The 23364-nt window shown below is 40.5% G+C and overlaps 1 long non-coding RNA gene and 1 pseudogene across 2 annotated transcripts in view; one reads left to right on the top strand and one right to left on the bottom strand.

Moving 5' to 3' along the window:
* Positions 1–22547, bottom strand: part of LOC111097184 — a 29228-nt gene extending 6681 nt beyond the window's left edge. Inside the window, exon 1 of one of the 2 annotated variants that reach the window (XR_005363826.1) lies at positions 22487–22547. This is a non-coding gene — a long non-coding RNA (uncharacterized LOC111097184). Of the gene's footprint in view, positions 1–19122; positions 19787–22486 lie in introns of those variants that run through there. The other variant, XR_005363825.1, reaches the window with a different exon arrangement.
* LOC100855826 lies at positions 19100–20889 on the top strand (annotated as a pseudogene).
* Positions 22548–23364: the final 817 nt, after the last annotated feature.

The raw sequence follows: 23364 nt of genomic DNA, 5'->3' as shown, positions 1-23364 counted from the left end.
CTGCATCACTTGCCATCAGGGAAATACAAATCGCCAAACTGTGGAAGGAGCCTCGGTGTCCAACGAAAGATGAATGGATAAAGAAGATGTGGTTTATGTATACAATGGAATATTACTCAGCTATTAGAAATGACAAATACCCACCATTTGCTTCAACGTGGATGGAACTGGAGGGTATTATGCTGAGTGAAGTAAGTCAGTCGGAGAAGGACAAACATTATATGTTCTCATTCATTTGGGGAATATAAATAATAGTGAAAGGGAAAATAAGGGAAGGGAGAAGAAATGTGTGGGAAATATCAGAAAGGGAGACAGAACGTAAAGACTGCTAACTCTGGGAAACGAACTAGGGGTGGTAGAAGGGGAGGAGGGCGGGGGGTGGGAGTGAATGGGTGACGGGCACTGGGTGTTATTCTGTATGTTAGGAAATTGAACACCAATAAAAAAATAAATAAAAAAAATAATAAAATTAAGTATAGTTAGGTTAAAAAAAAAAGGAAATACAAATCAAAATCACAATGAGATACCACCTCACACCAGTGAGAATGGGGAAAATGAACAAGGCAGGAAACCACAAATGTTGGAGAGGATGTGGAGAAAGGGGATCCCACTTGCATTGTTGGTGGGAATGTGAACTGGTGCAACCTCTCTGGAAAACTGTGTGGAGGTTCCTCAAAGAGTTAAAAATAGACCTGTCCTACGACTCAGCAATTGCACTGCTGGGTATTTCCCCAAAGATACAGATGCAGTGAAATGCCGGGACACCTGCACCCCGATGTTTATAGCAGCAATGTCCACAATAGCCAAACTATGGAAGGAGCCTCGGTGTCCATCAAAAGATGAATGGATAAAGAAGATGTGGTCTTGTATTCAATGGGATAGTACTCAGCCATCAGGAATGACAAATACCCACCATTTACTTCGACATGGATGGAACTGGAAGGTATTGTGCTGAGTGAAGTAAGTCAATGGGAGAAGGACAAACATTATATGGTCGCATTCATTTGGGGAATATAAAAAATAGTGAAAGAGAGTGAAGGGGAAAGGAGAGAAAATGAGTGAAAATATCAGTGAGGGAGACAGAACATGAGAGACTCCTAACTCTGGGAAACAAACAAGGGGTGGTGGAAAGGGAGGTGGGTGGGGGATTGGAGTGACTGGGTGATGGGCATTGAGGGGGGCACTTGATGGGATGAGCACCGGGTGTTATACTATATATTGGGAAATCAAACTCCAATGAAAAAATATACAAAAAAAAGACAAAAAACAAGCGGATGAATATTGCTAAAAATGCACTTGCTGTTATCACTATATCAATAACTGGACCTGCTGGGCTTATGCAGGCCTGGAAGAGCCACTGCAGCAGTTTCACACATTCCAAGCCTTGCAGAACATTCACTCACTGTTCCATAATGTGGCCATAAAAAAACGACCCACCATGTTCCCAAGGACGAAGGGCATTTAGTTACAGAGTGACAGCAGCATGATTACACCTTGAGGGACTGTCGTCTCCCCTTTGTGTCTCCTTCAGGTTGGGCCAGCACTTCTGTGGGTCGGACTCCATCTCTGATAGAGAGCCCTACACCTTCTCTTCTGCATGACCTCAGACCCCAATCAAGGTGTGCTTATCCCAGGTCTTGGGGTCCCACTCCTCCACTGCTAGACCCTTCCTTTTGTGGGAGAGACTTCTTGGCTTTTGAATTCAGTCTGCTTTGTAACCCTCACCACTCTGAGACCAGATGCTGGACCCAATTTTTAGTACTATTTGTCCTCAGGCCACAGGATAGGGGGCCCTTTACATGCTGTCATAGGGGATTCCTGGTGATCACCCAGTTCCCTGAGTTGACAGAAAAGGGAGCTGACTCACTGAGCCATCTTCCTTCTTTAGTCTCAGTGAACATCACCGAGCTACACCACTGTGTCCACTGGCCAACTGAAGCCCACTGACCCATGACTCTTAAAGGCTACAGATGAAAAATAAATAAATAAAGGCTACAGATGTTGCACATGGTGTACCCCCTTCCTGCCCATGTTCCATTATGAGCATTCAAGAGGGTTTCTTTAAAGGAACTACTTATAGGTAGAATATGACAGAACCATGGGAGCAGTGCAGTATGGCCAGGCGTTGACAGTAGAGCTGTTTCCACCCCAAGGTCTAAATATCAACTTTTTTTGGACAAGACATAAACTATAAAAGACACTATTGAGGGAGACAAGATGGCAGAAGGGTGGGAAACCTCATTTCGTCTGTTCATTTGAATCTAACTAGATAACCATTAAAGGACTCTGATCACCCATGAATGTAAGAAAAGAATATCTGGAACTCTATAAGGAGAAAAGTGACCACTTTTTCAAAGTCAGAGATGTGGAGAAGTGACTGTGAGGGGAGGTATCAGAAGATAAATGTGGGGATGGAGCCTCCGGAAGCCAGCTACTGGAAAGTGATACAGCCCAGGAGGGCACCATGTGAACCCTTAGAAATATGCTCCAATTAGAGATGTCCCTGCCTGAAAGGTGCTCAGGGGGTGAAATGGGCAGAAATGTAGGTGAGGCAGTGTGGTCTCAGGATTCCAGGAGTCACAGAATTAAGGGTGATGCCTGAGCCGGTGGAGTTCCCAAGCAGTGGAGCAGGGAGAATGGTTGTGGTCAGTGAGCCCAGGAGAGGCTCTCAACTTGGTTCTCCATAGACCATGAGCCAGGGCCCAACCAGGTTACCACACCCTGCCTGGGGACTGTGAAGAGGACTGGAACATGGGGACCCTCTGTCATCCCGCAGGAGGAGTGAAGCAGGTGAACCTGTCACCAGACAACAGCTCGCAGGGTGGGGTCCCAGTAAAAGACAGTATCAGGTGGACTTCCACCTTCCCTCAGGGGAGGGGCAGAGAGGGTGCATGCACCATCCAGGGGCTGTTATCAGTGTCAGCGCCTTGCACAGTGCAGTGGAACAGGACACTGTTTTCCCCCAAGAAGATTGGTGTGGGCATGTAACGTGGGGGGTGTGCAGACTGTGGCACAAACAAAATTGATGACTGCTTGTCCCTGAGGCTTTGCTGAAGGGGGTGACTGTGATCCTTTAGCTCTGGGGCTGGAGATCAGAATGCAGCCTTTTTTGTTTGGATCCTCTGAAGAGGAGAGGAATGCCTTTAGTGAACTAAAACCACACTGAGGACCAGCATCCACTGAGCCCAACCCCTGAGAAGGGTCAAAGCATCTCCACCCAGCCACAGACACCTGAGAATCAGTGCAGTAGCTCCTCCACCAGAAGATCAGCTACAAGAACAGGTGAACAGCAAGTTTATTGATCAGCAGGATTGCAATACTCCAGTGCTAGAAGAAATTAGTACATAGAACTCGACATTTTTTTTCTCATGATTCATTATCAGTCAATTTAAACTCTTCCATTTCTATTTTACTCTTCTTTCTCTTTCACCTATTTTCTTATTTTATCAACTCTTTGTTCTTAATTCTTTTAACTTTCATTTTTATATATATATTTTATAGGTATACTCTTCATTTTGGCTTCCTTTTACTCTATTCAATTTTACTAGGGTATATATAAGTTTTGCTTTCTTTACAATTTAGGGATTTAGTGTCTTCTAACACAGAGACCAAAATATACTTAGGAACAAATAGATTGCACAATTTGGTCAAACTTGTGAGACTATATTCTCTTTTCTGCCCTCCATTAATTTCTTTTTTTTCTTTTGCTTTTCTGTTTTGCTTTCTGACCTCATTGGATTTGTCTAGGGCATCTTTTGCTTGGATCATGGTTGATATTTTTTTCACTTACGATTACATATGTATTATAATCTATATACACACATAGTCTAAAAATATATTTTATATAACATATACAGTATCTAAAAAACAAAGTATAACTTAGAGAAGCAGAGAGTAGATCAGTGGTATCAGAGGCTGAAGAAATGGGGAGACATTGCTAAAAGGGTACAAAGTTGCAGTTACTCAAGATAAATAATCCAGAGATCTAATATACAGGAGTGATGACTATACTTACTATTAATACACTGATTACTAAAAATATGCTGAGAGTACATTTCAGGGATACTCATCACACACAAAGAATGGTAACTATGTGAAGAGGTGGTGACATGTTAATTAGGTTGCCTCTAGTACTCATTTCACCAATTACATATGTACTGAATAATCATGTTGCACACCTTAAGTTATACGCAATCTTCATTTTAAATATATAAGTAATGAAAGAAATTAATTGACTGTATCTGGTCAATTATTCTCTCCATTCCACTGATGTATATGCTTATCCTTTTTTTATAAATTTATTTTTTATTGGTGTTCAATTTGCCAACATATAGAATAACACCCAGTGCTCATCCCATCAAGTGCCCCCCTAAGTGTCATGGTTGATATTTTTTATTCTGTTCACTTGTTACTCCATTCTTCTCTGGGAAAAATGAATAGAAGGAGAAATTCACAACAAAAGAAAGAACCAGGGGCAGGGCAAGATGGCGGGAGAGTAGGATCCCCAAGTCACCTTCCCCACCAACTTGCCTAGATAGCTTTCAAATCACCCTGAAACCCTATGAATTCAGCCTGAGATTTAAAGAGAGAACAGCTGGAATGCTACAGTGAGAAGAGTTCACGCTTCTATCAAGTACAACTTGTTTTTGGCTACTCTACACTGAGCAAAATGTCAAGAAGGAAAACCTCACCACAAAAGAAAGAATCAGAAATAGTCCTCTCTCCCACAAAGTTACAAAATTTGGAATACAATTCAATGTCAGAAAGCCAATTCAGAAGCACGATTAGAAAGCTACTGGTGGCTCTAGAAAAAAGCATAAAGGTTTCAAGAGACTTCATGACTGCAGAATTCAGATCTAATCAGGCCGAAATTAAAAATCAATTAAATGAGATACAATCCAAATTAGAGGTCCTAATGACAAGAGTTAATGAGGTAGAAGAGTGAGTGACATAGAAGACAAATTGATGGCAAGGAAGGAAGTTAAGGAAAAAGAGGAAAATAATTAAAAGATCATGAGGAAAGCTTAAGGGAAATAAACGACAGCCTCAGAGGGAAAAGTCTACGTTTAGTTGGGGTTCCCAAGGGCGCCAAAAGGGACAGAGGACCAGAAAGTGTATTTGAACAAATCATAGCTGAGAACTTCCCTAACATGGGAAGGTAAACAGGCATTCAGGTCCAGGAGATAGAGAGATCCCCCCTAAAATCAATAAGACTGTTCAACACCCCCAATATTTAATACTGAAACTTGCAAATTCCAAATAAAGAGAAAACCCTTAAAGCAGCAAGAGACAAGAGATCCCTAAACTTTATGGGGAGAAGTATTAGGTTAACAACGGACCTCTCCACAGAGACCTGGCAGGCCATAAAGGGCGGGCAGGATATATTCAGGGTCCTAAATGAGAAAAACATGCAGCCAAGAATACTCTATCCAGCAAGGCTCTCATTCAGAATAGAAAGAGAGATAAAGAGTTTCCAAGATAGGCAGAAACTGAAAGAATATATGACCACCAAACCAGGTCTTCAAGAAATATTAAGAGGGACCCTGTAAAAGAAACAGGAAATCCAAGGGAACACTCCACAAAAACACGGACTGAATACGTATTATGATGACACTAAATTCATATCTTTCAATAGTAACTCTGAACGTGAATGGGCTTAACGATCCCATTAAAAGGCACAGGTTTCAGACTGGATAAAAAAAAAAGCAAGACCCATTTATTTACTGTCTACAAGAGACTCATTTTGGATGTAAGGACACCGACAGCCTGAAAATGAAAGGTTGGAGAACCATTTACCATTCAAATGGTCCTCAAAAGAAAGCAGGAGTAGCCATCCTCATATCAGATAAACTAAAGTTTATCCCAAACACTGTAGTAAGAGATGAAGAGGGACATTATGTAATACTTAAAGGTTCTATCCAACAAGAGGACCTAACAACCATGAATATTTAGGCCCCAAATGTTGGAGCTGCCACGTATATCAACCAATTAATAACCAAAGATAAGACATATTTAGATAATAATACACTTATACTGAGAGACTTCAACACGGCGCTTTCTCCAAATAATAGATCTTCTAAGCAAAACATCTCCAAAGAAACAAGAGCTTTAAATGGTACACTGGACCAGATGGATTTCACAGATATTTACAGAACTTTACATCCAAACGCAACTGAATACACATTCTTCTCAAGTGCACATGGAACTTTCTCCAGAATAGACCACATACTGGGTCACAAATCAGGTCTTAAGTGATACCAAAGGATTGGGATTGTCCCCTGCATATTTTCTGACCATAATGCTTTGAAACTAGAACTAAATCACAAGAAGAAGTTTGGAAGGATTTAAAACACGTGGAGGTTAAGGACCATCATGCTAAAAGATGAAAGGGTCAACCAAGAAATTAGGGAAGAATTAAAAAGTTTCATAGAAACTAATGAGAATAAAGATACGACCTTCAAATTATTTGGGATACAGCAAAAGCAGTACCAAGGGGGAAACACTACGCAATACTAGCATCCCTCAAAAAACTGGAAAGAACTCAAATGCAAAAGCTAACCTTGCACCTAAAGGAACGGAGAAAGAAGAGCAAAAGAAGCCTACACCTAGGAGAAGAAAAGAGTTAATAAAGATTCAAGCAGAACACAATGAAATAGAGACCAGAAGAACTGTAGAAGGTATCAACAAAACCAGGAGTTGGTTCTTTGAAAGAATTAATAAGATAGATAAAGCGTTAGCCAGCCTTAGGAAAAACAAAAGAGAAAATACTCAAATTAATGAAATCATGAATGAAAAATGAGAGATCACCACCAACACCAAGGAAATACAAATGATTTTATTTTATTTTTTTAACACTTTGCCATATAATTTATTTTCAAATATTGCTCATACCTGTTTCTAGACATTCTGAGCCATTCTACTTCATATGTTTAGAAGCATGCCAACACCATATTTTCTGATGACTCTGGATTTTTTTTTTGACTCTGGATTTTTTTATTGGAGTTTCAATTTTCCAACATATAGCATAACACCCAGTGCTCATCCCGTCAAGTGCCCCCCTCAGTGCCCGTCACCCAGTCACCCACACCCCCCACCCTCTTCCCCTTCCACACCCCTAGTTCATTTCCCAGACTTAGGAGTCTCTCATGTTCTCTCTCCCTTTCTGATATTTCCCATTCATTTTCTCTCCTTTCCCCTTTATTCCCTTTTACTATGTTTTATATTTTTCAGGGTCTTTTATGATTCCATACAAATCTTAAGATGATTTGTTCCAACTCTGCGAAGAAAGACCATGGTGTTTTGATAGGGATTGCATTGAATGTATAAATTGGCCTGGGTAGCATTGACATTTTCATAATATTAATTCTTCCAATCCCTGAGCATGAAATATTTTTTCCATCTTTTTGTGTCTTCCTCAATTTTTTTCAGAAGTGTTGTGTAGTTTTTAGGGTATAGATCTATAGATCCTATGACTCTTTCGTTAGGTTTATTCCTAGAAATCTTAAGCTTTTGGGTGCATGGTGAAAATTAACAAGACTGGAAACACCAAGTGTTGGAGAGGATGTGGAGAAAGGGGAACTCTCTTGCACTATTGGTGGGAATGTGAACTGGTGCAGCCACTCTGGAAAACTGTGTGGAGGTTCCTCAAAGAGTTAAAAATAGACCTGCCCTACAACCCAGCAATTGCACTGCTGGGGATTTACCCCAAACATCCAGATGCAGTGAAACGCTGGGACACCTGCACCCCAATGTTTATAGCAGCAATGTCCACAATAGCCAAACTGTGGAACGAGCCTCACTGTCTATTGAAAGATGAATGGATAAAGATGTGGTATATGTACACAATGGAACATTACTCAGTCCTCAGAAACGATAAATACCCACCATTTGCTTCGACGTGGATGAAACTGGAAGGTATTATGCTGAGTGAAATAAAGTCAATCAGAGAAGGTCAAACATTATATGATCTCATTCATTTGGGGAATATAAAAAATAGTGAAAGGGAATAAAGGGAAAATGAGAGAAAATGACTGGGAAACATCAGAAAGGGAGACAGAACATGAGAGACCCCTAACTTTGGAAAAAGATCAAGGGGTGGTAGAAAGGGAGGTGGGCGGGGGGTGGGGGTGACTGGGTGACGGGCACGGAGTGGGGCACTTGATGGGATGAGCACTGGGTGTTATGTTATATATTTGCAAATTGAACTCCAATAAACAGTAAATAAATAAATAAACAAACAAACAAATTAATTAATTAATTAATTAAGAAGATGTGATCTATGTATACAATGGAAATTACTCATCCATTAGAAATGACAAATACCCACTATTTGCTTCAATGTGGAGGGACTTGGAGGGTATTGTGCTGAGTGAAATAAGTCGATTGGAAAAGGACAAACATCATATGGTCTCATTCATTTGGAGAATATAAAAATTACTGAAAGGGAATAAAGGGAAAGGAGGGAAAATGAGTGAAAATATCACTGAGGGTGACATAACATGTGAGACAACTAAATCTGGGAAAGTAACAAGGGGTAGTGGAAGGGGAAGTGGGCAGGGGGTTGGGATGACTGGGTGATGGGCACTGAGGGAGGGGGCACTTGGGATGAGCACTGGGTGTTATACTATATGTTGGCAAATTGAACTCCAATAAAAAAAATAAGAAAAATTCACCTATCCCCCCCAAAAAAAACAGTAGATATGCCTTTGTTTTGAAGTTTTCTTTTCTAATTTTGGCACATAGGATATCCAGTGACCTTACTCAAGGTGAATTTGTATCTTAACATGTCATCTACAAATAATGATAGATTTAGGCCCTGGTTTCTCAATTTTTATAACTTGTGTTTCTTTTTTCTAGGTAGGCTCTCCACAGCAGTCAACATGGAATAGAACTGATGTTTTTGTTATGAATACAAGTGCAGGGGAAATCTCAGAGGGAAAGATTTTTGTTATTCTGTCAGTAAGATGCTGTCTGTAATGAAAGAGAGTGTGTGTGTGTTTTGTTAGATTCATGGTTTACATCTATTTGTAGTTCGCTGAGGGTTTCTTTTCTGAGATGGAAGAATTGTTAATTTCACTTAAAGAGTTGAATTCATATCCATGAAATTAAAAAAAAAAGATACTGATGCAGTGAAATGCCAGGACACCTGCATCCCAATGTTTATAGCAGCAATGTTTATAGCAGCAATGTCCACAATAGCCAAACTGTGGAAGGAGCCTCGGTGTTCATCGAAATATGAATGTATGAAGAAGATGTGGTTTATGTATACAATGGTTTATGTATACAATGTCCCCCGGGACAGGCAGAGGCTGGGAGGGCCCAGGACAGCAAGGATGCTCCTGCCCCAAGATGAGCAGAGCAGCAGCCCCGCCCCCCAGAGCCTCCAGGCCCTGCAGGCAGAGCGCTTCAGAGTTCCTGTGGGAGCTGAATCCGGGTTTCCAGACCTGCCACCGCCACCATGGTTGTTCCTCCTGGGGCCTCACGGGGTAAACAATGCCCACTGAGCCCTGCACCAGGCAGGAGGCAGAGCAGCTCCCCCAAGTGCTAACACCTGAAAATCAGCACAACAGGTCCCTCCTCCAGAAGACCAGCTAGACAAACAAGTTCCAAGGGAAGTCAAGGGACTTAAAGTATACAGAATCAGAAGATACTCCCCCCGTGGTTTTTTTTTTTTTTTTTTGCTTTTTGATTTCTGTTTGCTTCCCCCACCGTTTTTCCTTTTCATTCTTTTTCTTTCTCTTTTTCTTCTCTTTTTTTCTTTTTTTCTTCTTTTTTTTCTTTTTTCTTTTTCTCTTTTCTTTCCTTCTTTCTCTTTTTCTCCTTTTCCCAATACAACTTGTTTTTGGCCACTCTGCACTGGGCAAAATGACTAAAAGGAAAACCTCAACTCAAAAGAAAGAATCAGAAACAGTCCTCTCTCCCACAGAGTTACAAAATCTGGATTACAATTCAATGTCAGAAAGCCAATTCAGAAGCACTATCATACAGCTACTGGTGGCTCTAGAAAAAAGCATAAAGGACTCAAGAGACTTCACGACTGCAGAATTTAGATCCAATCAGGCCGAAATTAAAAATCAACTGAATGAGATGCAATCCAAACTAGAAGTCCTAATGACGAGGGTTAACAAGGTGGAAGAACGAGTGAGTGACATAGAAGACAAATTGATGGCAAAGAGGGAAACTGAGGAAAAAAGAGACAGACAATTAAAAGACCATGAGGATAGATTAAGGGAAATAAACGACAGCCTGAGAAAGAAAAACCTATGTTTAATTGGGGTTCCCGAGGGCGCCAAAAGGGACAGAGGGCCAGAATATGTATTTGAAGAAATCCTAACTTAAAATTTTCCTAATCTGGGAAGGGAAACAGGCATTCAGATCCAGGAAATAGAGAGATTCCCCCCCCCAAAATCAATAAAAAACGTTCAACACCTCGACATCTAATAGTGAAGCTTGCAAATTCCAAAGATAAAGAGAAGATCCTTAAAAAAGCAAGAGACAAGAAATCCCTGACTCTTATGGGGAGGAGTATTAGGGTAACAGCAGACCTCTCCACAGAGACCTGGCAGGCCAGAAAGGGCTGGCAGGATATATTCAGGGTCCTAAATGAAAAGAACATGCAACCAAGAATACTTTATCCAGCAAGGCTCTCATTCAGAATGGAAGGAGAGATAAAGAGCTTCCAAGACAGGCAGGAACTGAAAGAATATGTGACCTCCAAACCAGCTCTGCAAGAAATTTTAAGGGGGACTCTTAAAATTCCCCTTTAAGAAGAAGTTCAGTGGAACAATCCACAAAACAAGGACTGAATAGATATCATGAGAACACTAAACGCATATCTCTCAATAGTAACTCTGAACGTGAACGGGCTTAATGACCCCATCAAAAGGTGCAGGGTTTCAGACTGGATAAAAAAGCAGGACCAATCTATTTTCTGTCTACAAGAGACCCATTTTAGACAGAAGGACACCTACAGCCTGAAAATAAAAGGTTGGAGAACCATTTACCATTCAAATGGTTCTCAAAGGAAAGCAGGGGTAGCCATCCTTATATCAGATAAACTAAAATTTACCCCAAAGACTGTAGTGAGCGATGAAGAGGGACACTATCTCATACTTAAAGGATCTATCCAACAAGAGGACTTAAAAATACTCAATATATATGCCCGGAATTGGGAGTTGCCAAATATTTAAACCAATTAAGGGATCCCTGGGTGGCTCAGCGGTTTGGCGCCTGCCTTTGGCCCAGGGCGTGATCCTGGAGACGCGGGATCAAATCCCACATCGGGTTCCTGGTGCATGGAGCCTGCTTCTCCTTCTGCCTATGTCTCTTCCTCTCTCTCTCTCTCTCTCTCTCTGTGTGTGTGTGTGTGTGTGATTATCACAAATAAATTTAAAAAAATAAACCAATTAATAACCAAAGTGAAGAAATACTTAGATAATAATACACTTATACTTGGTGACTTCAATCTAGCTCTTTTTACCCTCGATAGGTCTTCTAAGCACAACATCTCCAAAGAAACGAGAGCTTTAAATGATACACTGGACCAGATGGATTTTACAGATATCTACAGAACTTTACATCCAAACTCAACTGAATACACATTCTTCTTAAGTGCACATGGAACTTTCTCCAGAATAGATCACATACGGGGTCACAAATCGGGTCTGAACCGATACCAAAAGATTGGGATCGTCCCCTGCATATTCTCAGACCATAATGCCTTAAAATCAGTACTAAATCACAACAAGAAGCTTGGAAGGACCTCAACCATGTGGAGGTTAAGGACCATCCTGCTAAAAGATGAAAGGGTCAACCAGGAAATTAAGAAAGAATTAAAAAGATTCATGGAAACTAATGAGAATGAAGATACAACCATTCAAAATCTTTGGGATGCAGCAAAAGCAGTCCTGAGGGGGAAATACATCGCAATACAAGCATCCATTCAAAAACTGGAAAGAACTCAAATACAAAAGCTAACCTTACACATAAAGGAGCTAGAGAAAAAACAGCAGATGGACCCTACACCCAGCAGAAGAAGAGAGTTAATTAAAATTCGAGCAGAACTCAACGAAATCGAGACAGAAGAACTGTGGAACAGATCAACAGAACCAGGAATTGGTTCTTTGAAAGAATTAATAAAATAGATAAACCATTAGCCAACCTTATTAAAAAGAAGAGAGAGAAGACTCAAATTAATAAAATCATGAATGAGAAAGGAGAGATCACTACCAACACCAAGGAAATACAAACGATTTTAAAAACGTATTATGAACAGCTATACGCCAACAAATTAGGCAATCTAGAAGAAATGCACGCATTCCTGGAAAGACACAAACTACCAAAACTGGAACAGGAAGAAATAGAAAACCTGAACAGGCTGATAACCAAGGAGGAAATTGAAGCAGACATCAAAAAACCTCCCAAGACACAATAATCCTGGGCCAGATGGCTTCCCAGGGCAATTCTATCAAACGTTTAAGGAAGAAATCATACCTATTCTACTAAAGCTGTTTGGGAAGATAGAAAGAGATGGAGTACTTCCAAATTCGTTCTATGTGGCCAGCATCACCTTAATTCCAAAACCAGACAAAGACCCCACCAAAAAGGAGAATTACAGACCAATATCCCTGGTGAACATGGATGCAAAAATTCTCAACAGGATACTACCCAATAGGATCCAAAAGTACATTAAGAAAATTATTCACCAAGACCAAGTAGGATTTATCCCCGGGACACAAGGCTGGTTCAACACTCGTAAAACAATCAATGTGATTCATCATATCAGCAAGAGAAAAACCAAGAACCATATGATCCTCTCATTAGATGCAGAGAAAGCATTTGACAAAATACAGCATTCATTCCTGATCAAAACTCTTCAGAGTGTAGGGATAGAGGGAACATTCCTCAACATCTTAAAAGCCATCTACGAAAAGCCCACAGCAAATATCATTCTCAATGGGGAAGCACTGGGAGCCTTTCACCTAAGATCAGGAACACGACAGGGATTTCCACTCTCACCACTGCTATTCAACATAGTACTGGAAGTCCTAGCCTCAGCAATCAGACAACAAAAAGACATTAAAGGCATTCAAATTGGCAAAGAAGAAGTCAAACTCTCCCTCTTCGACGATGACATGATACTCTACCGAGAAAACCCAAAAGCCTCCACCCAAGTTGCTAAAACTCATACACCATTTTGGTTGCGTGGCAGGATAGAAAATCAATGCCAGAAATCAATGGCATTTCTAGACACTAACAATGAGACTGAAGAAAGAGAAATTAAGGAGTCAATCCCATTTACAATTGCACCCAAAAGCATAAGATACCTAGGAATAAACCTCACCAAAGAGGTAAAGGATCTATACCCTCAAAACTATAGAACACTTCTGAAAGAAATTGAGGAAGACACAAAGAGATGGAAAAATAATCCATGCTCATGGATTGGCAGAATTAATATTGTGAAAATGTCAATGTTACCCAGGGCAATTTACAGCTTTAATGCAATCCCTGTCAAAATACCATGAACTTTCTTCAGAGAGAACAAATTATTTTAAGATTTGTGTGGAATCAGAAAAGACCCCGAATAGCCAGGGGAATTTTAAAAAAGAAAACCATATCTGGGGGCATCACAATGCCAGATTTCAGGTTGTACTACAAAGCTGTGGTCATCAAGACAGTGTGGCACTGGCCCAAAAACAGACACATAGATAAATACAACAGAATAGAGGATCCAGAAGTAGATCCTCAACTTTATGGTCAACTGACATTCGATAAAGGAAGAAAGACTATATCAGAAGAAAGACAGTCTCTTCAATAGATGGTGCTGGGAAAATTGGACATCCATATGTAGAAGAATGAAACTAGACCACTCTCTTTCACCATACACAAAGATAAACTCAAAATGGATGGAAGACCTAAATGTGAGACAAGAGTCCATCAAAATCGTAGAGGAGAACACAGACAACACCCTTTTTGAACTCAGTCACAGTAACTTCTTGCAAGATACATCTACGAAGGTAAAAGAAACAAAAGCAAAAATGAACTATTGGGACTTACTCAAGATAAGAAGCTTTGCACAGCAAAGGATACAGTCAACAAAACTGAAAGACAACCTACAGAATGGGAGAAGATATTTGCAGATGATGTATCAGAAAAAGGGCTAGTTTCCAAAATCTATAAAGACCTTATTAAACTCAACACCAAAGAAACAAACAATCTAATCATGAAATGGGCAAAAGACATGAACAGAAATCTCACAGAGGAAGACCTAGACATGGCCAACACGCTCATGAGGAAATGCTCTGCATCACTTGCCATTAGGGAAATACAAATCAAAACCACAGTGAGATACCACCTCACACCAGTGAGAATGGGGAAAATTAACAAGGCAGGAAACCACAAATGTTGGAGAGGATGCGGAGAAAAGGGAACCCTCTTACACTGTTGGTGGGAATGCGAACTGGTGCAACTACTCTGGACAACTGTGTGGAGGTTCCTCAAAGAGTTAAAAATAGACCTGCCCTACGACCCAGCAATTGCACCGTTGGGGATTTACCCCAAAGATTCATATGCAATGAAATGCAGGGACACCTGCACCCCGATGTTTCTAGCAGCAATGTCCACAATAGCCAAACTGTGGAAGGAGCCTCGGTGTCCATCAAAAGATGAATGGATAAAGAAGATGTGGTTTATGTATACAATGGAATATTCCTCAGCCATTAGAGATGACAAATACCCACCAATTGCTTCAACGTGGATGGAACTGGAGGGTATTGTGCTGAGTGAAGTAAGTCAATTGGAGATGGACAAACATTGTATGTCTCATTCATTTGAGGAATATAAATAATAGTGAAAGGGAATATAAGGGAAGGGAGAAGAAATGTGTGGGAAATATCAGAAAGGGAGACAGAACGTAAAGACTGCTAACTCTGGGAAACGAACTAGGGGTGGTAGAAGGGGAGGAGGGCGGGGGGTGGGAGTGAATGGGTGACGGGCACTGGGGGTTATTCTGTATGTTAGTAAATTGAACACCAATAAAAAAAAATTAAAAAAAAAAATAAAGTCCTAATCTGAAGAAAGTACAGGAAAATTTGTGATCTTGGGGTACGAGAAGCCTTAAGACACAGAAAACCAAAGATAGGGATGGATGGATGGATGGCTCAGTGGTTGAGTGTCTGCCTTTGGCTCAGGTCATAATCCTGGGGTCCTGGGATTGAGTCCTGTATTGGGCTCCCTGCAAGGAGCCTGCTTCTCCCTCTGCCTGTGTCTCTGCCTCTCTCTGTGTGTCTCTCATGAATAAATTTAAAATCTAAAAAAAAAGCCAAAGACAGTATAAACAGTTGTTCAAGTTAAACGTTTTCTGTAGGACAACATACGATACCAAAAGGCAAGGTGGAGGAGGCTGGGACTGTATACCTAAGCCCTACAATGTAGAATGGAGAGAGAACTTCTAGAAATCTCCAAGAAAAGAGGGCAATTGCCAGGAACTAGCAACTTAGAGAAGAGGATGTTGGAGGGAAGAGGTTCAGGATTCAGGACTCAGAAATCTGCAACCTACAGAATGGGAGAAGATATTTGCAAATGACCTATCAGATAAAGGGCTAGTTTCCAAGATCTATAAAGAACTTATTAAACTCAACAGCAAAGAAACAAACAATCCAATCCTGAAATGGGCAAAAGACATGAACAGAAATCTCACAGAGGAAGACCTAGACATGGCCAAGATGCACATGAGAAAATGCTCCGCATCACTTGCCATCAGGGAAATACAAATCAAAACCACAGTGAGATACCACCTCACACCAGTGAGAATGGGGAACATTAACAAGGCAGGAAACCACAGATGTTGGAGAGGATGTGGAAAAAGGGGAACCCTCTTGCACTGTTGGTGGGAATGTGAACTGGTGCAGCCACTCTGGAAAACTGTGTGGAGGTTCCTCAAAGAGTTAAAAATAGACCTGCCCCACGACCCAGCAATTGCACTGCTGGGGATTTACCTCAAAGACACAGATGCAATGAAACGCCAGGACACCCGCACCCCGATGTTTATATCAGCAATGTCCACAATAGCCAAACTGTGGAAGGAGCCTTGTGTCCATCAAAAGATGAATGGATAAGGAAGATGTAGTTTATGTATACAATGGAATATTCCTCAGCCATTAGAAATGACAAATACCCACCATTTGCTTCAACGTGGATGGAACTGGAGGGTATTATGCTGAGTGAAATAAATCAATCGGAGAAGGACAAACATTATATGTTCTCATTCATTTGGGGAATATAAATAATAGTGAAAGGGAATATAAGGGAAGGGAGAAGAAATGTGTGGGAAATATCAGAAAGGGAGACAGAACGTAAAGACTCCTAACTCTGGGAATTGAACTAGAAGTGGTGGAAGGGGAGGAGGACGGGGGGTGGGGGTGAATGGGTGACGGGCACTGAGCGGACACTTGACGGGATGAGCACTGGGTGTTATTCTGTATGTTGGCAAATTGAACACCAATAAAAAATAAATTTATTATAAAATAAATAAATAAATAAATAAATAAATAAATAAATAAATAATAGTGAAAGGGAATATAAGGGAAGGGAGAAGAAATGTGTGGGAAATATCAGAAAGGGAGACAGAACATAAAGACTCCTAACTCTGGGAAACGAACTAGGGGTGATAGAAGGGGAGGCGGGTGGGGGGTGGGAGTGAATGGGTGAAGAGCACTGAGGGTGGCACTTGATGGTATGAGCACTAAGTGTTATTCTGTATGTTGATAAATTGAACACCAATAAAAAATTAATTTATTAAGAAAAGTAAAAATAAAATAAAAAATAAAAAAAAGAACAGGAAACAACAGATGTTGCGGAGGGTGTGGAGAACTGGAAACCCCCTCGCATTGTTGGTGGGAATGTAAGCTCCTAGAGCTACTCTGGGAAACTGTGTGGAGTTTTCTCAAAGAGTTAAAAACACGGCTACCCTATGACCCAGCAATTGCACTGCTTGGCATTTACCCCAAGGATATAGATGCAGTGAAATGCCAGGAAACCTTTGCCCCAATTTCATAGCAGCAATTTCCACAATAGCCAAACTGTGGAATGACCACGATGTCCTTTGAAGATGCCTGGATAAGAAGATGTGGTCCATATATACCATGGAATAGTCCTCAGCCCTCAGAAAGGATGACGATCCACCGTTTGCTTCGAGGTGGATGGAATCGAAGGGTATTATAGTGAAGTAAGTCCATGAGACAAGGAGAATCATCATATGTGTTTACTCTTACGAGGAATATAAGAAATAGTGAAAGGGACTATAAGGAAAAGGAGGGGAAGTGAGTGGGAAAAATTAGAGAGGGAGACAAACGATGACAGACCTCTAACCCTGGGGAATGAACAAAGTGTAGTGGAAGGGGAGGTGGGCGGGGGTTTGGGATAACTGGGTGATGGGTACTGAAGAGGGCACTTGAAGGATTGAGCACTGGGTGTTATACTATGCGTTTGCGAATTGAACTTCAATAAAAACAAACTAAATAAATAAATAAATAAATAAATAAATAAATAAATAAATAAAAAATAAGATGTGGTTTATGTATACAATGGAATATTACTAAGCCATTAGAAATGACAAATACCATTTGCTTCAATGTGGATGGAACCGGAGGGTATTATGCTGAGTGAAGTAAGTCAATCGGAGAAGGACAAACATTGTATGTTCTCATTCATTTGGGGAATATAAATAATAGTGAAAGGGAATATAAAGGAAGGGAGAAGAAATGTGTGGGAAATATCAGAAAAGGAGACAGAACATAAAGACTCCTAACTCTGGGAAATGAACTAGGGGTGGTGGAAGGGGAGGACGGTGGGGGGTGGGGGTGAATGGGTGACGGGCACTGAGTGGGGCACTTGACGGGATGAACACTAGGTGTTATTCTCTATGTTGGCAAATTGAACACCAATAAAAAATAAATTTATTATAGAAAAAAATGGAAATATCAGAAAGGGGGACAGAACATAAAGACTCCTAACTCTGGTAAACAAACTAGGGGTGGTGGAAGGGGAGGAGGGTTGGGGTTGGAGGTGAATAGATCATTGGCATTGAGGGCGGCACTTGACCGGATGAGCACTGGGTGTTATTCTGTATGTTGGAAAATTGAACCCCATAAAAATAAATTTATTATTTAAAAAATAATGTCATCCATAGCTACTAAGTTGTACATGAGTTGAATATTTTTAATATATTTTAATGAGTGTGTTTTCAAGATTTTTATAAAAAAACACTCGTAAAGCAATCAATGTGATTGATCATATCAGCAAGAGAAAAAAAATAACCATATGATCCTCTCAATATATGCAGAGAAAGCATTTGACAAAATACACCATCCATTCCTGATCAAAACTCTTCAGAGTGTAGGGATAGACAAAACATTCCTCAGCATCTTAAAAGCCATCTAAGTAAAGCCTACAGAAAATATCATTTTCATAGGGAAACAGTGGGAGCCTTTCCCCTAAAATCAGGAACAAGACAAGGATATCCACTCTCACCACTGCTATTCAACATAGTAGTAGAAGTCCTAGCATCAGAAATCAGACAAGAAAAAGAAATAAAAGGCATTCAAATGGGCAAAGAAGAAGTCAAACTCTCCCTCTTCACAGATGACATGATACTCTACATAGAAAACCCAAAAGCCTCTACCCAAGATTGCTAGAACTCATACAGCAATTTGGCAGTGTGGCAGGATACAAAAGCAATGCCCAGAAGTCAGTGGCATTTCTAGACACTAACAATGAGACTGAAGAAAGAGAAATTAAGGAGTCAATCCCATTTACAATTGCATGCAAAAGCATAAGATACCTAGGAATAAACCTCACCAAAGAGGTAAAGGATCTATACCCTAAAACTACAGAACACTTCTGAAAGAAATTGAGGAAGACACAAAGAGATGGAAAAATATTCCATGCTCATAGATTGGCAGAATTAATATTGTGAAAATGTCAATGTTACCCAGGGCAATTTACACGTTTAATGCAATCCCTATCAAAATAACATGTACTTTGCCCTCCGGTTCTGGGCGTGAGCTGTGAGGGGTGAGCGCATGTGCTGAAGCTGCGGAACCATGCCGTCCCTTTCCCTCTCACCTGTGAACATCTTCAAGGCTGGAGCTGATGAAGACAGAGTGGAGATGGCTCGGCTGTCGTCTTTTATTCGTGCCATTGCTATTGGAGACTTGGTGAAGAGCACCCTAGGACCTAAGGGCATGGATAAAATTCTATGAAGCAGTGGACGAGATGCTTCTCTTATGGTAACCAATGATGGTGCAACTATTCTAAAAAACATCGGTGTGGACAATCCAGCAGCTAAAGTTTTAGTTGATATGTCAAGGGTTCAAGATGATGAAGTTGGTGATGGTACTACCTCTGTTACTGTGCTAGCAGCAGAATTTCTAAGGGAAGCGGAAACTTTGCAAAAAAGATTCACCCATAGACCATCATTGTGGGTTGGAGAGAAGCTACAAAGGCAGCAAGACAGGCTCTGTTGAATTCTTAAGTTGATCTTCTGATGAAGTTAAGTTCCGTCAAGATTTAATTAATGAACATTGCAGGAACAACATTGTCCTCAAAACTTCTTACTCATCACAAAGACCACTTTACTCAGTTAGCCGTAGAAGCTGTTCTCAGACTGAAAAGCTCTGGTAATCTGGAGGCAATTCATGTCATCAAGAAGCAAGGAGGAAGTCTGACAGATTCCTATTTAGATGAAGGCTTTCTGTTGGATAAAAAAATTGGAGTAGGGATCCCTGGGGGGCGCAGCAGTTTGGCGCCTGCCTTTGGCCCAGGGCGTGATCCCAGAGACCCGGGATCAAATCCTACATTGGGCTCCTGGTGCATGAAGCCTGCTTCTCCCTCTGCCTGTGTCTCTGTGCCTCTCTCTGTGTGTGACTATCATAAATAAATAAAAATTAAAAAATTGGAGTAAATCAACCAAAGCGAATTGAAAATGCTAAAATTCTCATTGCGAATACTGGTATGGATACAGACAAAATAAAGATATTTGGTTCCAGGGTAAGAGTTGATTCTACAGCAAAAGTTGCTGAAATAGAACATGCCGAAAAGGAAAAAATGAAGGAGAAAGTTGAACATATTCTTAAGCATGGGATAAATTGCTTTATTAATAGGCAGTTAATTTACAATTATCCTGAACAGCTCTTTGGTGCTGCTGGTGTTATGGCTATCAAACATGCAGATTTGGCAGGTGTGGAATGCCTAGCTCTTGTTACAGGTGGTGAAATTGCATCTACCTTTGACCACCCAGAACTAGTGAAGTTTGGAAGTTGCAAGCTTATTGAGGAAGTCATGATTGGAGAAAATAAACTTATCCACTTTTCTGGGGTAGCCCTTGGTGAAGCTTGTATCATTGTTTTGTGTGGTGCCACTCAACAAATTTCAGATGAAGCAGAAAGATCTTTGCATGATGCTCTTTGTGTTCTTGCCCAAACTGTGAGGGATTCTAGAACAGTGTATGGAGGAGGCTGTTCTGAGATGCTGATGGCTCATGCTGTGACACAGCTTGCCAGTAGAACACCAGGCAAAGAAGCTGTTGCGATGGAGTCTTATGCTAAAGCGCTGAGAATGTTGCCAACTATCATAGCTGATAACGCAGGCTGTGACAGTGCAGACCGGGTGGCCCAGCTGGGAGCTGCCCACAGTGAAGGCAACACAACTGCTGGCCTAGATATGAAGGAAGGTACCATCTGAGATATGGCAGTACTGGGTATAACAGAAAGTTTCCAAGTGAAGCTACAACTTCTTTTGAGTGCAGCTGAAACAACAGAGGTGATTCTGCATGTGGACAACATTATCAAAGCAGCACCAAGGAAACGTATCCCTGATCAACACCCCTGTTAAACATTCCCATGTGCTGTTGAGCTCTGAACCAGTTAGTTCATAGCAAAGTTGTGTTTGAAAGACTTCGGCCTCTCAAAGAAGACTGTGGAATCGAAGTTTATCTGTGGCTCTTATATCCTTAAGTTTGGACATATAACTGACCTTCTATTTTAACATGGGTCTAATTTATTTGCTGTTTCATTTTCCATAAGATTCAGATTATTTAAAAGTTTGTTTCTCATACTGTGCATCAAAATAAAAATTTGAACGATTAAAAAAATTAACATGGACTATCTTCAGAGAGTTGGAACAAATTACTTTAAGATTTGTGTGGAATCAGAAAAGACCCTGAATAGTCAAGGGAATATTAAAAAAGAAAACCATATCTGGGGGGTATCATAATGCAAGATTTCAGGTTGTACTAGAAAGCTGTGGTCATCAAGACAGTGTGGTACTGGCACAAAAACAGACACATAGATCAATGTAACAGAATAGAGAATCCAGAAATGGACCCTCAACCTTATGGTCAATTAATATTTGACAAAGCAGGAAAGACTATCCACTGGAAAAAAAGACAGTCTCTTCAATAAATGGTGATGGGAAAATTGGACATCCACATACAGAAGAATGAAACTAGACCACTCCCTCGCACCACACACAAAGATAAACTAAAAATGGATGAAAGATCTAAATGTGAGACAAGATTCCATCAAAATCCTAGAGGGGAACACAGAAAACACCCTTTTTGAACTTGGCTACAGTAACTTCTTGCAAGATCCATCCATGAAGGCAAGAGAAACAAAAACAAAATAAACTATTGGGACTTCATCAAGATAAGAAGCTTTTGCACAGCAAAAGAAACAGTCAACAAAACTAAAAGACGACCTACAGAATGGGAGAAGATATTTGCAAATGACGTATCAGATAAAGAACTAGTATCCAAGATCTATAAAGAACTTATTAAACTCAACACCAAGAAGCAAACAATCCAATCATGGTATGGGCAAATTAGTAACGCAAAATACCCACCATTTGCTTCGACGTGGATGGAACTGGAGGGTATTATGCTGAGTGAAATAAGTCAATCGGAAAAGGACAAACATTATATGGTCTCATTCATTTGGGGAATATAAATAATAGTGAAAGGGAATAAAGGGGAAGGGAGAAAATGAGTGGGAAATATCAGAAAGGGAGGCAGAACATAGAGACTCCTAACTCTAGGAAATGAACTAGGGGTGGTGGAAGGAGAGGTGGGCGGGGGGTGGGGGTGACTGGATGACGGGCACTGAGGTGGACACTTGATGGGATGAACACTGGGTGTTATTCTATATGTTAGCAAATTGAACACCAATAAAAAATAAATTTATAAATAAACAAACCTCCCCAAAAACAAGAGTTCAGGGCCAGATGTCTTCCCAGGGGAATTCTCCCAAACATTTAAAGAAGAAATAACACTTATTCTTCTGAAGCTGTTTCAAAACCCAGAAATGGAAGTTAAACTTCCAAATTCATTCTATGAGGTCAAAGTTGCCTTGACCCCAACACCTGAAAAAGACCCCACCCAAAAGGAGAATTGCAGACCAATATCCCTCACGTATATAAATGCCAAAATACTCACCAAGATACTAGCCAATAGACTCCAACAGTACATTAAAAGGATTATTCAGCATGACCAATCGGGATTTATTCCTGGAATGCAAGATTGGTTCAACATCTGCAAATCAATCAATATGAAAAATCACATCAATAAAAGAAAAGAACCATATGATCCTCTCAATGGATGCATTAAAAAATTGACAAAATAGAATATCCTTTCTAGAGTAAAACTTTTGAAAGTGGAGGTATAGAAGGAACATTCCTCGATATCATAAAATCCATCTATTAAAAGACCACAGCAAATATTCTTTATATATATTTTTATTGGAGTTTGATTTACCTACATATAGTATAACACTCAGTGCTCATCCCATCAAGTACCCCCCTCAGTGCCTGCCACCCAGCCATCCCCACCCCCTGCCCTCTTCCCCTTCCATCACCCCTAGTTCATTTCCCAGAGTTAGGAGTCTTCCATGTTCTATCTCCCTTTCTGATATTTCCTACCCATTTCTTCTTCCTTCACCTTTATTCCCTTTCACTATTATTTATATTCACCAAATGAATGAGACCATATAATGTTTGTCCTTCTCCAATTGACTTATTTCACTCAGCATAATATCCTCCAGTCCCATCCACCTCGAAACAAATGGTGGGCATTTGTCATTTCTAGAGGCTGAGTAATATTCCATTGTATACATAAAGCACATCAAAAGACACTTCTTTAAAAATAAAAGATGAGTTACAACCTTGGAAAATACATTTGGCAAAGGAATGTTTTCAGTAGTAAACAAATAGTTCATGGAAAGCAAGAAAAGACAAGAATGTTGAAAACAAGGCCAAGGAATGCCTGGGTGACTTAGGGGTTTAGTGCCTGCTTTTGGCTCAGGGTGTGACCCTGGG

Source organism: Canis lupus, chromosome 8 (genome assembly GCF_011100685.1).
Source record: "Canis lupus familiaris isolate Mischka breed German Shepherd chromosome 8, alternate assembly UU_Cfam_GSD_1.0, whole genome shotgun sequence".
NCBI classification, from domain to species: Eukaryota; Metazoa; Chordata; class Mammalia; order Carnivora; family Canidae; genus Canis; species Canis lupus.
Note: the sequence above shows the minus strand (reverse complement) of the source record. Positions and strands in the feature narration are given on the sequence as shown.